We start from the raw sequence: 21,324 nt of genomic DNA on the forward strand, positions 1-21,324 counted from the left end.
CAGTCTGTTTGGTCCACCTGAGACAGCAGTGAGGAGGTCACATGATCAGGTTTTGTTCCTGCAGGGGCGGAGCCAGCATAGACTGCCTGCTCTGGGTCAAAGGTCCAAAATAGCTTGTAAATAAAACAGGAAAACTGTAAACAGGGTGAAGAGCTGCTGGTTACACAGCAGAGGACAGGATGGAGGATAAACCTGAGTGTGTGTCTCCGGTTTATCCTCCAGATGTCTGTCTGTACACTTTATGTTGTGCCTGTCAGTTTCACAGACAGAGGTGGTGGAGGTGCCAAAGTGGCAGAAGTCTGTCCTGCTGCCCTTTAAGACCAAAGCTGACCTTCCTCGAGATGTCACAGTGGAGTGGAGAGACTCCAATAACATGAAGGTCCACGTGTATGAGAGTGGAAACAATCAGCCAGGTAAACAGGACCAGGATTACAGAGGTCGCACAGAGATGGATGAAGATCCCCTGAGAACTAAAGACCTCAGTCTGACCCTGAAAGACCTCCATCCTACTGACAGTGGAGTCTACACCTGCAACATCTACAACACATACAGAGCCATCCTGCTACAGAAATCAGTGATACTCAGTGTCAGAGGTGAGTGTAACAGCTGTTTGTCCACAGTGACTGAAAACACGAGTGAAGAGCTGCTGGTTAAATAGCAGAGTCTGTCTGTGTTCATGCTCTGGTTTCTTCTCAGTCAACAAAGTAGAGGCAGTGGAGGTGCCAGAGGGGGAGGGGTCTGTCCTGCTGCCCTTTAAATCCACAGCTGACCTTCTTCAGGCTGTCACAGTGGAGTTGACACACAACTCCACTGTGACAGCAACATGAAGGTCCACGTGTATGAGAGTGGAAAACATCAGCTAGGTAAACAGCACCAGGGTTACATAGAGGTTACACAGAGATGAAGAAAGAGCCACTGAGAACTAAAGACCTCAGTCTGGCCCTGAAATATCCCCACCTCTCTGACAGTGGAGTCTACACCTGCACCATCTACAACAAGCATGGACACATGCTGCTACAGAAATCAGTGACTCTCAGTGTCAGAGGTGAGTTAAGAAGTCACAGGTCTCAGTGCGTATTTGCTAAATTATGCAATCAGACTAATAAATCCTGTATGAAATATAACTGTCATATAAAGACTGAACTCCACCAACAGAAGCTCCATCCCTGCGCTCTTCTGGACAGAGATCTGCGATGTTGGGATCTGTTGGAGCCACTCGCCTAGCTTGGGAGTCACTGCACCTAGTGGTCCGATTCACTGTCACCTTCACCCTCCACATCTTCTTGAGCTCTTCTCTGAGCCCTTGGTATTTCTCCAGCTTCTCGTGTTCCTTCTTCCTGATGTTGCTGTCATTCGGAACCGCTACATCGATCACTACAGCCGTCTTCTTCTGTTTGTCTACCACCACTATGTCCGGTTGGTTAGCCACCACCATTTTGTCCGTCTGTATCTGGAAGTCCCACAGGATCTTAGCTCGGTCATTCTCCATCACCCTTGGGGGCATCTCCCATTTTGACCTCGGGACTTCCAGGTTATACTCGGCACAGATGTTCCTGTACACTATGACGGCCACTTGGTTATGGCGTTCCATGTATGCCTTGCCTGCTAGCATTGGAGGGTGACTCGTCAGATGTTCCACTCAGGATTCTGTTATTTCCACTATTCAAACTAAACCACAGCTGAGAGGAAAGAGTCTTGCACATGGGCGCCTTGTTTGTGTGTCTGACGTGGAAATACGTTGATGAGCTCTGAGACTCGCTCCTATTTCCTCCTCTGCAGAAACCTTGGTGGGAGCCATGGCAGACATGCTGGCACCTCTCAGGAGGAGGAGGGCACCAAAATCTGAGGTCAAAGGGGAGCTGAGGTATGTTTGCAGGGTCACAGAGGTGAGTGTGTTTACCTATGAGGTCACCATGGTAACTGCAGCTGGTCCACTTTAAATGAGCTCAGTGAGTGAGGATGTTTAGGGTCACATGATCAGAAAAACTCACCTGCCCGTGCAGGTATGAATGTATGAACCTGGTTTAATTCTTGGCTCTGATCCTCATCCTAGTCCCAGCTGATCGATCACAGATCAGAGAACCGATCAGTCTGTTTGTAGGATATTGATCAGCTGTCACAGCTGGGATAGACTCCAGCATCAAACCCACCGACCCATGTGAGTGTCTGACTCTCCTCTGTGTCCTCAGGAACAGGAGCCAAGAACAGGAACGTCTGACTGCTGAAGAAACAGTCTAAGGAGGAGGAGGAGCTGGTGATGAAGAGCAGTCTGTGTGTATATACAGGATAAAGTATTTAGTGTGTATTAAGATGAAGATGCAGCTTTGCTTTGGCCAGATGTTCTGCAGCTGTTTGTCTAACATTAGAAGTTTATAATGATGATGACCCCGAGCGTGTTTCTGCTGTTCTGATTGGTCTCCACGGGGTGTCCTGTCACATGTTAGCTTCATGTGGGTCAAAGGTCAAAGTTGCTGACTGTCAGGAAGCATCAGAGAAGATCAGACAAACAGATGAAACACCCCCTCTGGCCTCAGAGCTCCAATCAGAGCAGGAAGGACCTGTGATGGAGGCCCTGAGGCCACACCCACACTTCCTGTCAGTCCCTCTGATTGACAGCTGCCTTCATCAGTATCAGTGGTGGTCAGAGGGCCCGGTGGCGCCAGTGTCCGGCAGCCTTGCCTCTGTCAGTGCGCCCCAGGGTGGCTGTGGCTACAATGTAGCTTGCCATCAGTGTGTAAATGTGTGGATGACTGTTTGTGTAAAGCGCTTAGGGGTCATTAGGGACTAGAAAAGCGCTATATAAATACAGGCCATTTACCATTTATATATCTGCACTGCGACCACACCCACACTTCCTGTCAGTCTCTCTGATTGACAGCTGCCTCCATCAGTATCATACATATCCATATAATCACCCTGACGCTATGATGTTGTGATGTTGGTGCTGTATGAACCACATTAAATGTTTTTAGTTATTAACATGACGTCTCGTGTCTCTCTGTCACATTTACAGTATTTAATCCTTTTCTCACACAGTTCTTCTTCAGTTTTCAGATTTGTGTTGTGGGTTTGTTGTTACAGGTTACACAGCAGCTTCTGTTGTTAAAATCATCTGAACAGACTTCAGTGGAGAAACACCACCCTGCAGTAAAGTGGAGTCACCATTCTTCAGTCTGTGCAGACTACGTCAGAATAGAATAAAGTAGATTTTAGTGTGACTGTAATAAGTAGAAGGACAGTAAAGGTGTTGTGCTGGTTAGAAACCACAAACATGTCAAACAGACAAACACTGTGCTGTTGTGTTGCAGCTGCACAAACACACCCATGTTGGTGCTTTGAACAGGCGGATCCATCAGACCAGGCAGCCTGATCCAAACACAGCTTTCACCCAACAATGAACACAGACAGAGCAGCTTATCCCTGAGCAACTTTTCAAAGCATTTATTGTTACAGGGTAGGGTGGTGTCAGGAGTTGATGAAGCTGGAAATATGGGGTTTAATTATGGTGGAGGACTCCAGGCAGAGTGGGACAGACACTGGCTGAAGACTCCATCCACCCAGCCTGGGACACCGTCAGGACCAGCAGCCTTCCTCAGGTCAACGGTTCACAGTGACCTCATGCTCGTGTGCTGTGAGGGTGGAGGTTCTGAGGTGAGTGGGTTGTGGTGCAGCACAGTGGCTGATAGATAAATACCATCTCAGTGATTCCAGCAGACGTCACATGAGGTCATAGAGTCGCCATCACTGATTAAACACCTCAGCTGTGAAATGTATGACCAGGTTTACATTTGGTGTTGGAGTTAATAAAACATTCAAAGGATTGTTATAAATATACTGTCATACTGTCTCATTTGTTTCTTAAACTGAGACTTAATGCTGACAAAGTGAAGGGTATGTAGTTTTCAAAATAAAATAAAATTCCAAGTATTATGTCTGCACAAGGTTTCCCAGCTGAATTTGTTATAAATATTTTAACAGAGGAAAATCTTTCTATTAGGTCACATATCTTATTTTTACAAAGCTCAGATTTAAACTCAGGTTCTTGTATAGAAGCAAATCATGTTTTTCATTTAATGTGAAAGAAGGCCTTGTTGCTGCTGCCTTCTGACTTCATGTTGACTTTAGTCACATTGTGTATATTAAGGCCCCAGTCAGATGTTGGAGGCTGTTTATCACAGGATGTAAGACCGCTTACATTTTAAGAAAATGTCTTTTCCCTGTCACTGTAGACTATTGCATTGGTATGTTTTTAAAAAAATTTATAAATCAGTAACTGATTTGCTGCCTGTGTATGTAACTTCCTGTATGTCACCTAAACAGAGTAACTCCAGCCTCTGCTCACAGGCTTTTATTACAGTCACTGTTCCTTGAGTATGTACAGAACTTGGGGATGTTATGATTCAGTGTTATTGATATTTTTGTACTGTGTTTTTTGTCTGCCACACCAGAGGGTGGCATAGTTTGTGTCCTGTGTTATTGCTGCTATGTGAGTACCAGGTGGAGGCTGACCATTGGTGGAGGACTGGGAGAGGCCGGCTATAAATGAGGACCCTTCTCAACTGGCACGCCCCCCGCCTACTTCCTGTTCCCAACGAACTGTGCATGTGGCTGCATGTGAATTTGTATTCTGCAAGCTTTTGCCGTGTTGTAAATAGTTTGTTGTAAATAGATGTAAATAGTTGTCAATATTTTTTTTTACTCGGTAGCTGTAGGGGTGAGAAGTAGTGATGGTGAGATGAAGCCTCGTGATGAACTGAAGCTTTCCATCGAAGTGGTCGACTCATGGTTCGAAGCATTGTGATGATTCATTTGCTCTACTGCGCCATCAAGTGGACGATTCAAGTGAAACAGGCTCTGTGATTATAATGATGTGATGTGTAAACCTCTAAACTGAATAATTAAATTGTTTTCGTGGTTATTTATCTTGAATATTGTCTCAGTATGTCTGATACAAAAGAGAAACTGGAAACTATCAGGACAGAGTTTTGGTATGATTGTGTAACTGTTAAGGCTCGGTATCATCACTGATTTCAAGAATCGATTTGATCCACAATTCGATTCAATTCGGAGAAATTTTGCCTCAGACAGTCAGAAATATTATAACTCAGATCATGCATCAGTACATTTCCATATTTTTATATCTATAAAAAGGAAGCTGACACTTTCAAGACTTTATCAAAGGTAACAAGCATCACAGCTGATGCCTTTGTGTCAAAGTCATTGAGGATAAAACACATAAAAACGTGAAGGCAATTTTCCTGGCCTGGGATTTTATAAAAATATTCTGCAGTACATCAAAAACAGAAGAAAACCATTAATCAACACATGAACATTAGCTGATGCTGCTGAAATGAAGCAGAGCAAAGTTACAGAGGTTTGATTACAGACACAGCTAAGCGTTTTGCAATTTTGCATAATATTAAAAAGTTTAAATTTGTTCAGTATTGAACGGGACGAACCAGCCATCCAGTTCCTGAATCAGTCACATGGTACGGCCTCGAACGTCACTGCATACGTAAATATAGCAAGCCTCGATACACGCTTCACAAAAACTCCTCAGAGATTACCCGATACAGGTATCGAAACTTCGACACACAGGACACATCACTAGATTCAGCTCTGCGTTTAGCTCAGAAAGTGGACGTCACTTTGATTCAAGTCTTTCTGGGAGCAGCCGTCATGTCTCTGATAATAATGTGTCTGATTTTATCAAATGTTTCCTGAACGCATCACTGATCCTTTCATGAACAGTAAACACACCACATCAGTCAGATCAAACTGGATATTCAGCCAGTTTATTAATGACAGTGTAAAACCACTGACTCAGTTTGTTTTCACTGAGCTGTTCAGATTCATTGATGCTGAGTTTAAATCAATCGCATTGAGCTCACACATTCAACAGAACCACACCATAAAAACACACTACACTACCACGTGATGTGTGTCTCATTAGCGGCCCAAACTCCCACACCTGATACTCATTAGAAGGTTACAAGGCGCCACCTGGTGGCAGGAGGATGAAAAGCAAACAAAACCTACAACAAAAGTTATGGTAAAAATCTCTAGCCTGCCTTTCATTACCTCCAGTTTGAAGCATTATAACTGACAGCCTGGTGGGAATTAAAAAATAAATATTCACTTATTCCATGTAAGCTAACAACTATTTAGAACAATCCAGATATTCGTGAGAAAAAGAAAATATCACATTTTCTGTCTTTTCTTTTTTTGCTCTACATGGGCCTGATATCCACTTATGAGGACATTATACTCCTACTGTTCTATCAAAATTTTAAACAAATATCCTCATATGTGGCTCTTATTTTTCTTCAAAACAAAAATAAGTTAAAAAAAATCTGTTAATTCTTTGTTTTTACATTCACGGGCCCCAATATGCCCAAATATCAAAGACAAATTAAAAATGCATGTCGTGGAACAGTTGAGGTCTTAGGAGGTTAAAAATCTAGAAATTCAAAACCCAAGTTTGGGGAAAGACCCCGTCGACTCTGTGAGAGCAAACTGTGGTTCACTGCCCTGTGATGAAGCTACTGTGCTAAGTCAGGTGAGGTAGACCGAACAGCTCGGTCTTGCTGCCAAGATGTGGCATTCTGGGGTGGGGAACAGGAAGTGTGGGTGAAAAGATCCGGAAACTACCACCTACACCCGTTGCTCAGGATCCCAAATGGGGCTAGAGGTGAGCCTGCAGGCCGGAGGAACAGACCAGTGGAAAAGGAAAAGTGCTGGAAAGAGCCAGCAAGAGGGCTGGACCTGGTTGGAGCCCTCCGATGATAGGCCATGTTTCCCACTTGATCACAGCACGGTGGCGCTGTGGTTAGCACTGTTGCCTCACAGCAAGAAGTTTGATTCAACCATCAGTCCGGGTCTTTCTGTATCGAGGGAAATCGAGGGAAACCAACAAAACACCCGGCAGAACATTATGTTATTTACACAGGTGCAACTTCTTATCTTGTGCGCGTATTTTATTTTGACAGCGAATGCGCACCTGCGGACCACTTATGTGCACCCCTGGTTATTTAGCTTGTTTTCCTTCTTTCACCCCAACCGGTCGCAGCAGATGGCCCCGCCCCTCCCTGAGCCTGGTTCTGCCGGAGGTTTCTTCCTGTTAAAAGGGAGTTTTTCCTTCCCACTGTCGCCAAAGTGCTTGCTCATAGGGGGTCATATGATTGTTGGGTTTTTTTTCTGTATTTATTAATGTGCTATCTACTGTACAATATAAAGCACCTTGAGGCGACTTTTGTTGTGATTTGGCGCTATATAAATAAAATTGAATTGAATTGAATTGTCATATTCCAGCCACAGAAATTCTTTTGTCCATGAAACCATAAAGCTGCACTTTCTTTTTGCCTTATAGTCTGATTTGTCATAACTTTTCCGTTTTGTGGTAAGCTTTTCTTTGGCTGTCACTTCTTCACCCTGACCGGTCTTATTTGGCTCAGCAGAACTAAAATATATATCCTGCTGCTTTTACACACACACTCACATAACGCTGAGCGATTCTCTGCGCGATCAACCTCTCACATGTTTAAGCTTCCTGCGGGAGATTTCACTTGTCATGTTTGCATAGTAAACTAACGATTGATAAGACGAAGTCAGAGGAATTGGTGCGCAAATTATCGTCACTCACCAATCAGTACTGTCGCTCTCTATACACAGTTCGCGCGATTGCAAAGTGAAAGCAAAAAACAAGCGCAAATTCAAATGCAATTTCAATATGTCACATATAGGGCTGCTCGATTATGGCAAAAATGATAATCACGATTACTTTCACTGAAATTGAGATCTCGATTATTTGATGATATTTATTTAACAATAACAATGTATTGAATAATGGCTTTAAAGATTGTCAAAAATAGTATAAAATAGTGTGCAAATACTGATAACAGTGCAAATGTTTGCAATATAAAAAATAAAATGTAAACGTTTATGTTTAGTGAACTTTGCCATGTCGCTCTGTGGTGCAGCTACGACACCAAAGTTTACACACTATGTCTACTTGATCCACGTCTGACTCCGCAAACCCATAATGTTTCCACACCACTGAAGGTTTTTTTTTTACCTCTCTTTTCAACCAACGGCAGTCACTCTCCTCTCCAAATAACTTCTGCTTAGCTTTCCGAGCTTCCCTCTGTTAGCTCCTCTTAATTGTTGTGCCGAGTGTTCGAAACGCAGAGAGGTGCGCTCGATTTGCCACACGGAGCAGCGCGAGAGTAAAGCACGAGGGAGGTGCTAATAATCGGCTCAGTCATTTTTAATGATCGTTGAAAGCCCAGATCGTAATTTAGATTAAAATTCGATTAATTGAGCAGCCCTCGTCACATATTGACAGTGGTTCATCGATGCCAATGACATATTTAGCCAGCTACATTTCCGAAAGAATGCAAAAGCATTGACATATAATTTTCCTTCCTATGATAGCCCGACGGGCAGGGCAGGGATAGATTCTGGTAGCCCGACTGGAAAAATCGCTAGCCCCAGGATGTCGGGCTAGCGATTTTGCGAGCCCTGAGGTTTCCCTAATCTTATAACCAGTACATTTGCATAATGACTGAAACCAGCCCACTGAAGGAACAATGGGCTGTGAGGTCAGTTGTAGGTGGATAGAGGGAGGTGAGTAGCTTGAATAAAGTGATATCGATTCATTAAATCCGGGATCGACTTTTAAATATAACTGTGTTTTGCCAGAAATGCCAGATTCTCAGGTTAAAGCTCTCAAAACTATTTCAACAACCACCAAACAGCAAATGAGAGCAGGTACACGGACTCCACACATAGACGTAAACACAGACCCAACGCATCAGAATCAGCTTGGTCTTTCTCGGCTTTCTCACCCGACGGCCCACAGACGGACACGCTGTCGCAGCTCAGCAATTCTGCGTCAGGTCCGCTCTGTGTTTATGTCTTTTTGCGCTGATTCTGAGCTGCAGGTTTTGTCTCTCTCCAACCAAAATTCCCCGAGCCAGCAGCAAAAAAGCAGCTTCACATTTGATCAATGTCGTCATGAATTCCCTCTGAGTTTTGCTGTTTTGCTTCCACCACGATAAAAATCACACTTCATGCACAGCTCTCTCTCTCTCTCTCTGTGTAATTCATGAACAGTTTCCCGTCTCAAATCTCTTTTTTCTGCATTATTCATTCTCTTATCACCCACCAGTCTACCGTTGCTTACAGTGCTGTCAGCCGTGGTCTTTTTCTTTTCTTTTTTGTTCACTTAAATGACCTCGGGCAAGAAAGCCTATTTTCTGCTGTTCAATACTGAAGAAATTTAAACTTTTAAAATTTTGCAGAATATTGCAGAATATTTTTAAGGTTCTCTGCTATAAAAAGCCAGACCAGGAAAATCTCCTTCATGTTTTTCTGTTTTATTCTTTGACACAAAGGCATCTGCTGTGACGTTCACAATTCTGATGAAGTCTCACATGTATCAGTACTGATAAACGATCAAAATTATAATATTTCTGACTGTCTGAGGCTAAATTGAATCCAATCAGGACTTTGAGAACCGGAAACGAATGGATTATAGAAATCAGTGATGATACCCAGCACCGGTGCAACCATGGCAAAAAGTCTAGAGTCCTGTTCTACATAAATGGACGAGTTAGAGTCCTTAGTCCCAGCAGTGTCTGATCAAACCGATCCTCTGTTGAGGAGACAACGCTGTTTCTCCATCGTGGTCACATCTGGAGATCAAAGGTCAAAGCAGCGCTGCTGAAGGTCAAAGGTTAACTGAACTCTGAGTGTCCTGATCAGATCATGCTCTGTAGATGAGATGTTCACAGTGAGGAACATGACTCTACAGCTGCTGAACCTCTGTCTGCCTCTGTAACATGCTCTTTCTATGCCAGCCAATTAAAAAGGAGCTCATTTTATTAATGTGGTTCATTTTCTCAGTTTTAACAGTCCACATTATTTCTCTCTTCTGTTATGAGTTAAATGTGTTCAGTTGTTCAGCGTCCAGTGTTTTTGTACAGTTGGGTGGATTCAGTCAGTCCTCAGGTCCTGGAGCCGTTGTTGTCTCTGGACAAACCTGGATCTGAGTGATTCATCTGACCTGTGAACTCTGACCCTCTTATGAAGAAACAGCTGGCTCCACAGCAGCTGGGTCCACAGCAGCTGGGTCCACAGCAGCTGGGTCCACAGCAGCTGGAGCCACAGGTTTAATCTGGTAGCTTTCCTGACCCGGCCCACCCAGGAGCTGTGACTCCTCCCAGTCTCAGCGGTCAGGTGGATGCTGTGTAAACAGCACTGCACACTGACATGAACAGGGGGAAATGTTTGTATCTGTATCTGCTGAATACACTCAGTGATGGAGCCTCAGAGGTGACACAGGTCAGATCTACAGTCAACCTTTAGGGATCTCCTTACCTGGATCACTGAGTGTGCATCAAGACATTTTTACATGGAAACATGTATGATTTTGGTTCAACACAAAGCTGTGTTTATTTAGCAGTGATCATGCTATTGGTCATGCTAAAGAATATCCTGAAGTATCAGTGGGAGGGTTAACAGGTTTATGTTCATCGTCCAGACCTCAGTAACAAATTTAAAAACGAAGTTAGTTTTTCACCTCGTACGCTGAGGTAAACTTACTGACTGATAGAAACACATCAGAGCTCCATGATCTGCAACGACAGATCAGCTGGAGAGAGGAGAAGGAGACAAATATAGACAACTGAGCCGAGAATGAGGTTAAACAGAAAGACAGTCATTTATTGAGGCTGGAATGTTGACATGCATAAAATGTGAAACCGAGACTAGACTCACTGATTAAACTGGGGTAAATAAAGCAAAAAAAACCAAGGAAAACTGGAACATGACATGACTGACACAACATAAGCGCACATGGTAATTAGGGAGACCTGACGACACAAAGGAAGCAAAACTACAAAAACTGAACACAGGATGTGACACTGTCAAAGTAAAACAGGAAACACTAATTCACACAACATGACACAGAAGACGAGAAGGAAGAACGGAAGAACTAGAAGAAGACAACGGGAAGAGACGCACGTGATGGACTGGAGAGAATGTACAGGAGGCACAATACAGACAGAGAAGACATGTAGTGAAAACATGAAACAAAGGGAGATGAGACACAGGAGACATAACTTAACAGAGAAGAGACTTACACAGGAAACAGGGATGAAGAGATAAACTCAAAGCTAACTAATCCACACTGACACTAAACACTAGAACTTTTCTCCAATACAGCAAAAGAGGAACCAAGATACAGAAATACTGCAGATGCTGGTACCCTGACACACAGTCTGCAGCTCAGAAGGCATGCTCAGTGGTGACATCAGCAGTGACATCATCACCATCTTCAGCCAATCCCTGACCTCCTCCATCACACTGGCTCATCTCCATGGAGACGACCGGTTTGTTCGGTGTCTTCCTGCTCCAAGAGATGTACAGCAGCAGACCAGTGGAGATGCAGTACGGACAGAAGACCACTAGATGGCAGAAGAGCCTCAGCACAGACTCACATGGAGTAGGAGGAGCTGAAAGAGGAGGACACAGAGGAGTCAGAAGGTCTTTATTACTCAAATTACATCATGAAGTACTTTGAATCCTGCATACTGTAGACATAGAGCTGCCTGTTATAACCACACAGAGCCTTGGGCATTTTGCTGTAAGTAAATTTGCACTGAAGGCCAGCCTTGCATCTACAGCTCTGACCTTTGACCCTCAGGTGTACATGTTTGTGGGTCAGATCTGAACCAAACCTGTGGGTGTTGCAGGCCAAGGTTACATTGTTAGAACTGTGGTTTCATGGTCTTTGTAGTTCCTCATGTGGAAGCCAGGTTTTTTCTTAGTGTTCGAGGCCCTTTGAGTGAGTGTGGACACACCAAGAGACTGAATTCCCCTCAGAGTTTCATAAACTTTGAAAAATGTGTTATAATAAAAAAAGAATTAAAAAACTCCTACAGTCAGAAATAAATGTTAAAAAGCTGTTCAAAGAACAGCAGCTCAAGCAGGAAAAACTAAACAGAAGTTAAAGCTTTATTTATCAGCTGTAAACAGTCAGTCAGATAAAGGAGAGAAGAAGAAGAAGAGGCTGACCGAGGATTGTTAGACATGATGATGGAGCAGCGACCACAGAGCACCTACATCACCTCAGAGTTCCTGTTACCTTCAACTCACCTGCAGGAACAGCCAGAGCAGACAGCAGCAGCACACACACACCTGCAACAGGACAGAGGTCACTAAAGGTCACCAAAGGTCAGAGGTCATGATGAAGACAGACAGGTGTAGGAACATCAGCTCACCTGCAGCAGTCAGCAGAAACAGGCCTGAAACTGAAGAACACACTGATCAGAGATCAAATGGTCACATGACCAAAGAGAAGCATTCAGACTGCAGTGATTGGTTACTGTTCCCACACATCAATAACCCACAGCGCCCTCCAGTGGTGGAAACACAGATAATACATGAAACATGAAGGAGACTCACAGCAGAGGCAGACGCTCCGTCTCAGACAGCCGTCACCTCCACAGCTCCACAGGTCTGCTCCCCGACCTCCTACATCACACAGAGAAACATCAGCACAGGAGGAGTAATGGTGCACATCAAACTCATGTGATGGTTCGTGCTGACAGCGTGATGGTGTTTGTCAGACAGTAGGAAGTGCTGTGAACTTGTTGTTCCTGCAGACTAGAGCAGGACGATATGACCAAAAATATTTATCACGATATACATTTGAAAATTTGCGATAACGATATAACTGATGATAAAATTGACACTAGACAAAAACTCCACAACTTTATTAGTGCAAAAAAAAAATCAATGTATTTCCACTCAAATAAGTAGCTTTTTAAAGTGCATTAAAGTTATATAAAAAATTAACAGTGCAAATGCAATTCCTTGCTGACAGTTTAACCAAAAGGCATTTCCAGTGGAAACTGGCCGACATATCCTCAGCATAACCATGTATAATATCCACAAAACTTGAAAAGAGGTTATATACACACAATACGGTAATATTATGTTGAAGCACAGAACGTATCAGTCTGCGAGGCGCCTCCCACGATAGCCGTAATGCTCCGACAATCCATCAAGCGGTGCGGTTTCGTAGCTTAGCAAAGCCGTGCTGAAACCTTTGACAGACTTTCGAGCGCTGTGTACATAAAATAATTTCGAGCTGAGTAAACGCAACCAGAATTCATACATAAGGCACACGGGATTATAAGGGGCACTGTCGATTTTCAAAAAATCAAAGGATTGATTTTAAGGGTGCCATATTTTCCCCCCCAAAAAAACGGTAATAATGACGGCCCGCTAGCATGCTCTACCAAAAATAGTGCTTTGTTGTGTATCTGACGGACGAAAGCCAAACCAGTTCCACACCACTGAAGTTGCAGCATTTTTACAAACCAATTCTGGTTCATCCGTTTCATTCAACGATCCACTTTCGCTCTTCTCATTCTGTGTTGCCGCCATGTGCTTCTGTAAACAAAGGCACTGCGCTTTACCCATATTCTATCGCGATATTTCATTTTCCTATCGTTGCCCAACATTACACCGGTATTACCATGAACGGTATGATATAGCCCAGCTCTACTGCAGATACACGATGGAAGGAAACCTGGGACTAGCTGAATGTGTGATGTGTAAGCACAACTCCTCTGTTTTCAAACGCGCAAACATTATTGTTCCAACTCATCCTGCAGCAGGTTTTAAAAGAGTTGATGGGAGCGCGGCTGCTCTCGTCAGCTTTAAGGGATAAAGGAACAAGACTTTTACTTCTGTGCAGGTTTCTCACCTTTTAGTTTACTGCAGAGGAATAGAACTCCACCCAGAACCAGAACCAGGAGAACCCCAGAGACCAGACCTGCTACAACTGGGACCACGAGAGAGGGAGGAGGAGCAGGAGGAGGAGAAGAACAGGGAGGACGGGTAAAAGGAGTTTCTATAGGAGGAGCAACGTTTGTGGAGTTGCATGGAGGAGGAGGACAGTGAGGAGGAGGATGGATGATTTTGGGAGGAACTGCAGGAAAGATGATGAAGATGGTTCAGTCAGTTTATTATCAGGTCACAATGTAAATCACATCAGGTTTTTTTAAATAGGAAATTATTTTAGTGCCCTGACCTCTGACCCTCAGTCTGCTCTGAGGAGAACGTGGATGAATATCAGTAGAACACGAGTAGAGACCTTCACCAGACCGCTGGACTTCAGAGAGATTCCACTTTCCTTCAGGTCCAGATCCAAGTGTAACATTATCTCTGAAGAAGTAAGATTTTTGTCTTTCTCCCTCTTTAGGTGTACAGTACAAAGTGACATCACTTCCTGTCATGATAGGAAATGCAGGAATCTCCAGGATCACACCTCCTTCTGTCCAGCAGAGACACAAACAGAGTGACACAGAGACAGACAGAAACAGAGACACAGCTGGAACATCTGTCTGTACCTGAGACACTGATGGAGACTTCATCACTCTGCTGTCCAGATGAGCTTACACACAGGAAATTTCCACCAGTGGAGAGACCGAAAACACAGAAGGAGCTGTTAATCTTACTAAACTCTGAACCAGCTGCTCCACAGTCCTCAGTGAGGTTTCCTCTGGTCCTCTTCACTGTCCATCCATCAGCTGTCTGTCCATCATCAACACAACTCAGATACACTGGAGAAGATCCACTGAAGAACTGCTGAAGGTTTGGACTGACAGACAGAGACACTGAAGGACACACACACACTTACACACACACACACACACACACACACACACAGAGTAAATGTATTTGTGTTCTTGTTGGAGTCTCACTGATTGTTTTCACTTCATCAACTCACCTGCAGAAACCGTTGGTGCAGACAGCAGCAGCACACACACACCTGCAACAGGAGGTCAGAGGTCACTAAAGGTCAGAGGTCACAAACAAGCAGACCCTGTCACACACAGATCCAAACCAACAACCAATTCAGATTTTCCAACCTGCAGTCAGCTGATGTGACTAACGTCCAAAAGCACCAGGCTTTATGTCAGAAAGGACATAAACCAAGTTGTTACATCAAATGATCAGACAGTTCCCACACTAGGAACAGCATTTTGGGTTTGGTTCAAATTGTGCTCATAAATATTTTGCACTTGTAAATCAGACTGCCTAGTAGTGAAGTGAGTTTGGTAACCTTGTAAACCAAAATATCTGAAAACTCTGTTTGTGCATCCATAGATGAGAATGCGTGTGTGTAAAAATATGTACACAAGTTACAATGTTTTAGTTTAGGTCCCCTTGGAGGGTCCTAAGGACATTTTGTGTCCTTTGCGTTGTTTGAGTTTAAATCATCTTCACTGTGTTGAGTGGAATATACCCAAATTTATCAAACAATTTTTTTAATTTTTCTTTTTTTTTCTAATTGCGGTGTAAGTTCATTAAATTAGCCTAAAATGGCTAAGCTACGGAAATGCATCCACCTTTATGCCTATGTACAAAAAGTGTCCCATTGAAAACCATTATAAATGCTATTTTTCACCCCAAATTTATAATAACATAAACAAATGCAATTCTGGACTTAAGGATTTTTCTAGGGAGTAGGGTGCTTAAATTTGTAATGTTTTTATTTGACCAGCAGGTGGCGCCATTATATCACATTTAAAAAGTGCAGCACTTTTCCGCCCTCTCTGCAATGGCTTATGTGTCACTTTTAATGCTAGATAACTGCAGGAGTGCTTTAAAAAAATAAATAAAGGTCTTTTTGCCTAAAATACAAACGTGTTTGTGTCTGTTTCTAACTCTAGAAAAAGTATTTCTGTGTCTGAAGTCAGAAGTCTTTTCTATTTTAAGTCCACACTGCAATACAAACAAATCTAATATAAAAGCAAGAACAAAAAACAAATTAGACTATTTTTATTTCAAGCTCAGTTTGTTTATGCAGGTGCACTCCAGCAGAGTTTATAAGAATAAGCCGTAGCGCGGGAGTAGGCATTTTAGCCATGGCATGCTATTACAACACGGAGGAAGTTGTGGATATCCTAATGCGCTCTGACAGCGAGGATCGCTCCTTGTCACCCGCCGACGATTCCGGTGATGACGTACAGGATTCGTCCGTGCACACTGATCAGCTGGAGTCCTCTTCGAAATCGTCTTCTGGAGATGAGAGCGAAGGGGAGATGCATGACGAAGCAGCGGGATAGACCACGAAAAATGGGAAGATAGTATGGTCTCCCACAAGTACCGAGACGCTGCGCTACCCCCCAGCAGCCATGGGGCTTATTCCAGGACCTACCCACTACACCGCCGCCCGGATAATTGACCCGATCTCCAGCTTCATGTTGTTCCTCACAGATGAGATCGTGCATCATATTGTTGCCTTGACTAACCCCACGGCAGACGCACAATGAAAGCCTGGCGAGTTTTGGACATAGACGAAATCCAGGTTTATGTGGGGCTCATCGTTAACCGGTCAAAACATGAATCTACCATCAGCCTCTGGAGCGAAAAATCGGGCTGGAACATTTTCCGGGCAAGGATGTCCCACAAAAGGTTTTGTTACATCTCCAGGGCAATGCGATTTGATGACAAGCTCTCCCGACCTAGACGCCACAATGACAAGTTGGCTACATCGCGCCAGGTATGGGACATCTGGACATCACGCCTGATGATGCTGTTCAGCCCCGACCGAGACCTTACTGTAGATAAGCACCTGGTCCCGTTCAAAGGCAGGTGCAGCTTTAGGAAGTACATGCCAAAAAAAAACAGCCAAATATGGCATCAAGATTTGGGCAGCATGTGATGCGAAAACATCGTACGCCTGGCGGCTGCAGGTGTACACGGGGCTAGCAGCTGGCGGTCAACCCGAAGTTAACCAGGGGATGAGGGTGGTGCTGCAAATGACCGAGGGACTACAGGGACACGTTATCACGTGTGATAATTTTTTCCCATCATATGCACTGGCGGAGGAACTGCTGAAGAGGAAACTGGCACTTGTGGACACAATTTGCCAGAAAAAGCCTGAAATTCCACCTGTTTTGCGGAGCGCAAACTACTCATACACCTTTGCCTTTACAAAAAAGCACACACTCGTCTCCTACATTCCCCGACAGGGCAAAAACTGTGCTTCTGCTCAGCACCAAGCATTGCAGTCCGGAGGTCACCGATGAAGACAAAAGAAAGCCCGTGATCATTGGAAATTACAAGCGATGCAACGGAGGTGTCGACAACCTGGATAAGGTGGGTGTCATTACGCATCAGTTGCGGACAGTTTATTAATTCATGCTTATATATTCTTGTGTAAAATATACAAAGGTTTTATGTTCTCGTTTTTTGTTGTTCTTTTGTTAGGTTGTTGGCACCTACACATACAGGAGGTGGACAAATCGCTGGCCAATGTGTTTTATGGAAAATATTTAAGTTTTATGGGTTTTTTGGGGGGGGGTTTCGGCTAAAATAAACAGTGCACTCATGTAAAGAAACTGGGATTTAAAGGGTTAAAACCAGAGATGGGTAATGCGTTACTGTAATTTGATTACATTTTTCAAGTAACGAGTAATGTAAGGGATTACTATTGCAAAAACGGTAATTAGATTACCGTTACTTTCACGTAGGAACGCTGCATTACTGCGTTACGAAAACCGTGATTTTTTGCGAGAATGTCTCATGACATTGACGTAAGCGAGTGCGACGTTCGTGACAACAGCTGTGTGCAGATCAACAATGGATAATATATCGAGTGCGTGAGAGAGTATGAGCGTGCAGCGTTTAAAGCGTGGAAGTACTGACCTTACTTTGAGTTTGATTCCATAAGAAGCGACAAAAACATTAGTGTCCGTTGTGCGTGAGAAGAAAACTTCTTTTTACAGCAAAAAAAAAAAAACCCTAAATGTCCAAGCAAGCACCGAGTGCGCTACGACGTAATGGGAAACTCACAGAGAAACTCGCAGATTCTTCAACTGACCGCTGTGGCACACCTGCACCAGGGTAAACCTCCGCCTACCCCAGTCCTGCTTTATAGGTGAAAATAGAGCAACAGGACCTCTAGTCTTTGATTTGATTTATTTTCTGCTGTATTTTACTTGCATCTATTTGAAAGAGTGAGTGTAAACATAAAAAAAAAAATTATTTTATGTGCTGGAATGTGCAGAAAATAGGTTTAAATGTTAAACAAATTTCGTCCAGTCAGAGAATGTTGCATATAATTAAATGTTTGCTTGATGCATAAAGTTAAAAGATTTAAAGTCTTAAAAAGAGACTTTTCCATTTGATTAAATTTTGTATGATGGATTATGCAGAAAAAGTAGAATTGGGCTGAAAGATCTATCGCTTTATATAAATGTTAATGTAACATATGACCTGCATCTTCTTAACCTCTGTATTTATTTTAATTCTTTGTGGCAACTTATACACATGACATTAAACTCTTACAAGTCTAGAAAAGGAGCTGTTGGACAGAAAGACATCAGCTGAGTGGGAAGTATTTTGGTCACAGTTTACTTCCCGCAATATATTAGTAGCTGTCACATTTATATTAATCACGCTGAACTTTAATCATACTTTAGATCAAACTGTTTTACTTGCTGTTTTATTTGTGCTTTGGTTTCCTGTCTTCTGTTATTAGACCTGAGCTGTGACTGCTCTGTGCTGTTGGTAATGATTCCAGTTAATCCTACAAGACATGCTGTGTAAGTAAATACAAACAATGACAGTTTGGTCTGCATTTATTCAAAGATCATATCCCACAGACTTAGTTTAGAGGGTCCACACTGTCTGCACTGTATATAGTGAAGTCTGCAAGTTTTTAAACAGTAAAATTTGTTTTGTGCCCAAATTATTCTGCAGATCATCAGAATAAGTTATTGGCCATGTTTGCAGAGCCCTTTTTAAAAATGTGCTTTCATGACATTATTGTGTGTTGGGTGGTGGTCAGAGCTATCAGTGAATGTCACCTCTCTGGTGGGGGTGGAGCCTGAGATTCAGTCTAAATTGAGTTATGTTCCATAGCAAATGCAGAAAAACATGTTTTAATAAAGCAAATAATAATGGATTGCATTTATATAGCGCTTTTCGGGGCCCTCAAAGCCCTTTACAATTCACTCTCACATTCACACACTGGTGGAGGCAAGCTACAGTTGTAGCCACAGCTGCCCTGGGGCAGACTGACAGAGGCGAGGTTGCCATATGAGTTTGATGGCCCCTCTGGCCATCACCAGTAGGCGGTAGGTGAAGTGTCTTGCCCAAGGACACAACGACCGAGACAGTCCAAGTCGGGGCTCAAACTAGCAACCTTCTGGTTACTAGTGGTGCAACGGATCAAAAATCTCACGGTTCGGATCGGATCACGGTTTTAAAGTCACCGATCGGATCAGCTAAAATAGAAAAAAAAGACAAAAATTCTACTCGCTGTTTACTTATTTAAGTATTTTTTTTGTCTATTAAAAAAACATTCAACTGAAGACTCATTCCACGCACTTATATAAAAACAAATTAAGGTGCAATATGGACATTATGGACCATGCTGGGCAGCCTCTGCATCCTCTGCACACGGCCATAAACAACCAGAGGAGTCTGTTCAGTGAGGGCTTTCTTATAAAGCAGCAAACTATTTCTCCAGGCTAAATGATGATCCTCTAAATTTGTGACACGCCATTTCCTCTCCAGCTTACGAGTTATCTGCTTTAGGCTACGTGTTTGAGAATTATACCACGGAGTCAGGGACTTCGGATTTGAGGCCTTAGTTTTCACTGGAGCTACAGTATCCAGAGTCGTACGTAGTGAGGAGGTAAAAATTATTAACAAGATACTCGACCTCTGTTGGAGTAGCGTTCAGATAGCTGCTCTGCTCTATGTTGGTACAGGGCATTGAAGATGATAACAGTGGGTGGATTATATTCTTAAACTTAGTTACAGCACTTTCAGAAAGACATCTACTTTGATAAAGTCTACTCTCCACTGCTGTGTAATCAATCATTGTAAATGTAAATGTTATCAGGAAATGATCAGACAGCAGAGGGTTTTCAGGAAACACTGTTAAATGTTCAGTTTCTATGCCATATGTTAAAACAAGATCTAGAGTGTGATTAAAGTGGTGGGTGGGTTCTTTTACATTTTGAGAGAAGCCTATTGAGTCTAATAACAGATTAAATGCCGTGTTGAGGCTTTTGTCATTTTTAGATTACAGTGTTTCATATTTAAATACAAGGACACTGATGTCTGTCTGTACATGTTTTAGTCCCGATTCGTGATTGAGGTGTGAGACAAACGACCACTGGTCCAAAACTAAAAAAAAAAGAAAAAAAAGAAAAGAAATTGGGTGGTTGTTACATTTACAAAATTCAAACTTCTAATGTGAACAAAATAATTTCATGTTTCTGTGGTTAACGTAATTAAATCATGTAGGATCTGCCTGAAATCGAGCAACTTAATTTATTCTTGTTGAGATGACATGATACAATGTAGTAGGAGTGATTAGTAGCCTGTATTCACAAAATTCACAAGATCACACAAGACCACAGGAAAATCACACACACTATGTATATGCTATTTATTGTGGTTTAACCTGTAAAGGACAAAAACGTACAGAAAATTCTATATAAAGCCTTGTAATCATAGTTTCCCTATTTTTTTGAAGTCTAGATTGACAGCTCGGTGGCACAGTGGTTAGCACTGTTGTCTCGCAGCAAGAAGGTCTTGGGTTCAAACCTGCAATCTGGCCAAGTTTGCAGTGGGTTCTCTCTGGGTACTTTAGTTTCCTACCACAGTTTAAAATCATGCAGTAATTAGGGTTAGGTTAATTGGTGTTTCTAAAATATCTGTGAACACGAGTGCAAATGGTTGTCTGTTTCTCTGTGATAGACTGGTGTCTTGTCCCGTACTCTGACTCTCACCCTATCACATCTGGAATAGGCCCCAGCATCACTGCAACCCTGGTAAAGATAAGAGGAGTGCAAGTCATTATAAATTCATTAACATGGTATGTTAACCACACTCTAAACTGTTTTACACTTGAACACTCCAAAAAAATAACTCTTTAAATAAACTTAAAATAATCATGGAACTGATTTCCACATTAATAAATGGCTTTCTATCACGATTAAGCATTTTGGATCAACTCAATTAAATTAAGTTGGACTCAACTGTAGTAAAACAGTTGATTCATCATTAATTAATCAAGTTGGAATAACAGAATTGGATAATGCTAAAATAAAGCAATTTAATTACGTGGAAATTCTTTCCATGATTTTTTTATATTCATTCAAAGAGTTATTTTTTTGAGTGAAGTGCATCAAAACAATGATTTTATTAAACACACGTGTGGGAAGAAATACACACTCTAAAAAATATTCATGGTGTTTGTAGGTAGAACTTAACAAAAAAGCA

This window comes from Pelmatolapia mariae, linkage group LG3_W (genome assembly GCF_036321145.2).
Source record: "Pelmatolapia mariae isolate MD_Pm_ZW linkage group LG3_W, Pm_UMD_F_2, whole genome shotgun sequence".
In the NCBI taxonomy this organism is placed as follows: Eukaryota; Metazoa; Chordata; class Actinopteri; order Cichliformes; family Cichlidae; genus Pelmatolapia; species Pelmatolapia mariae.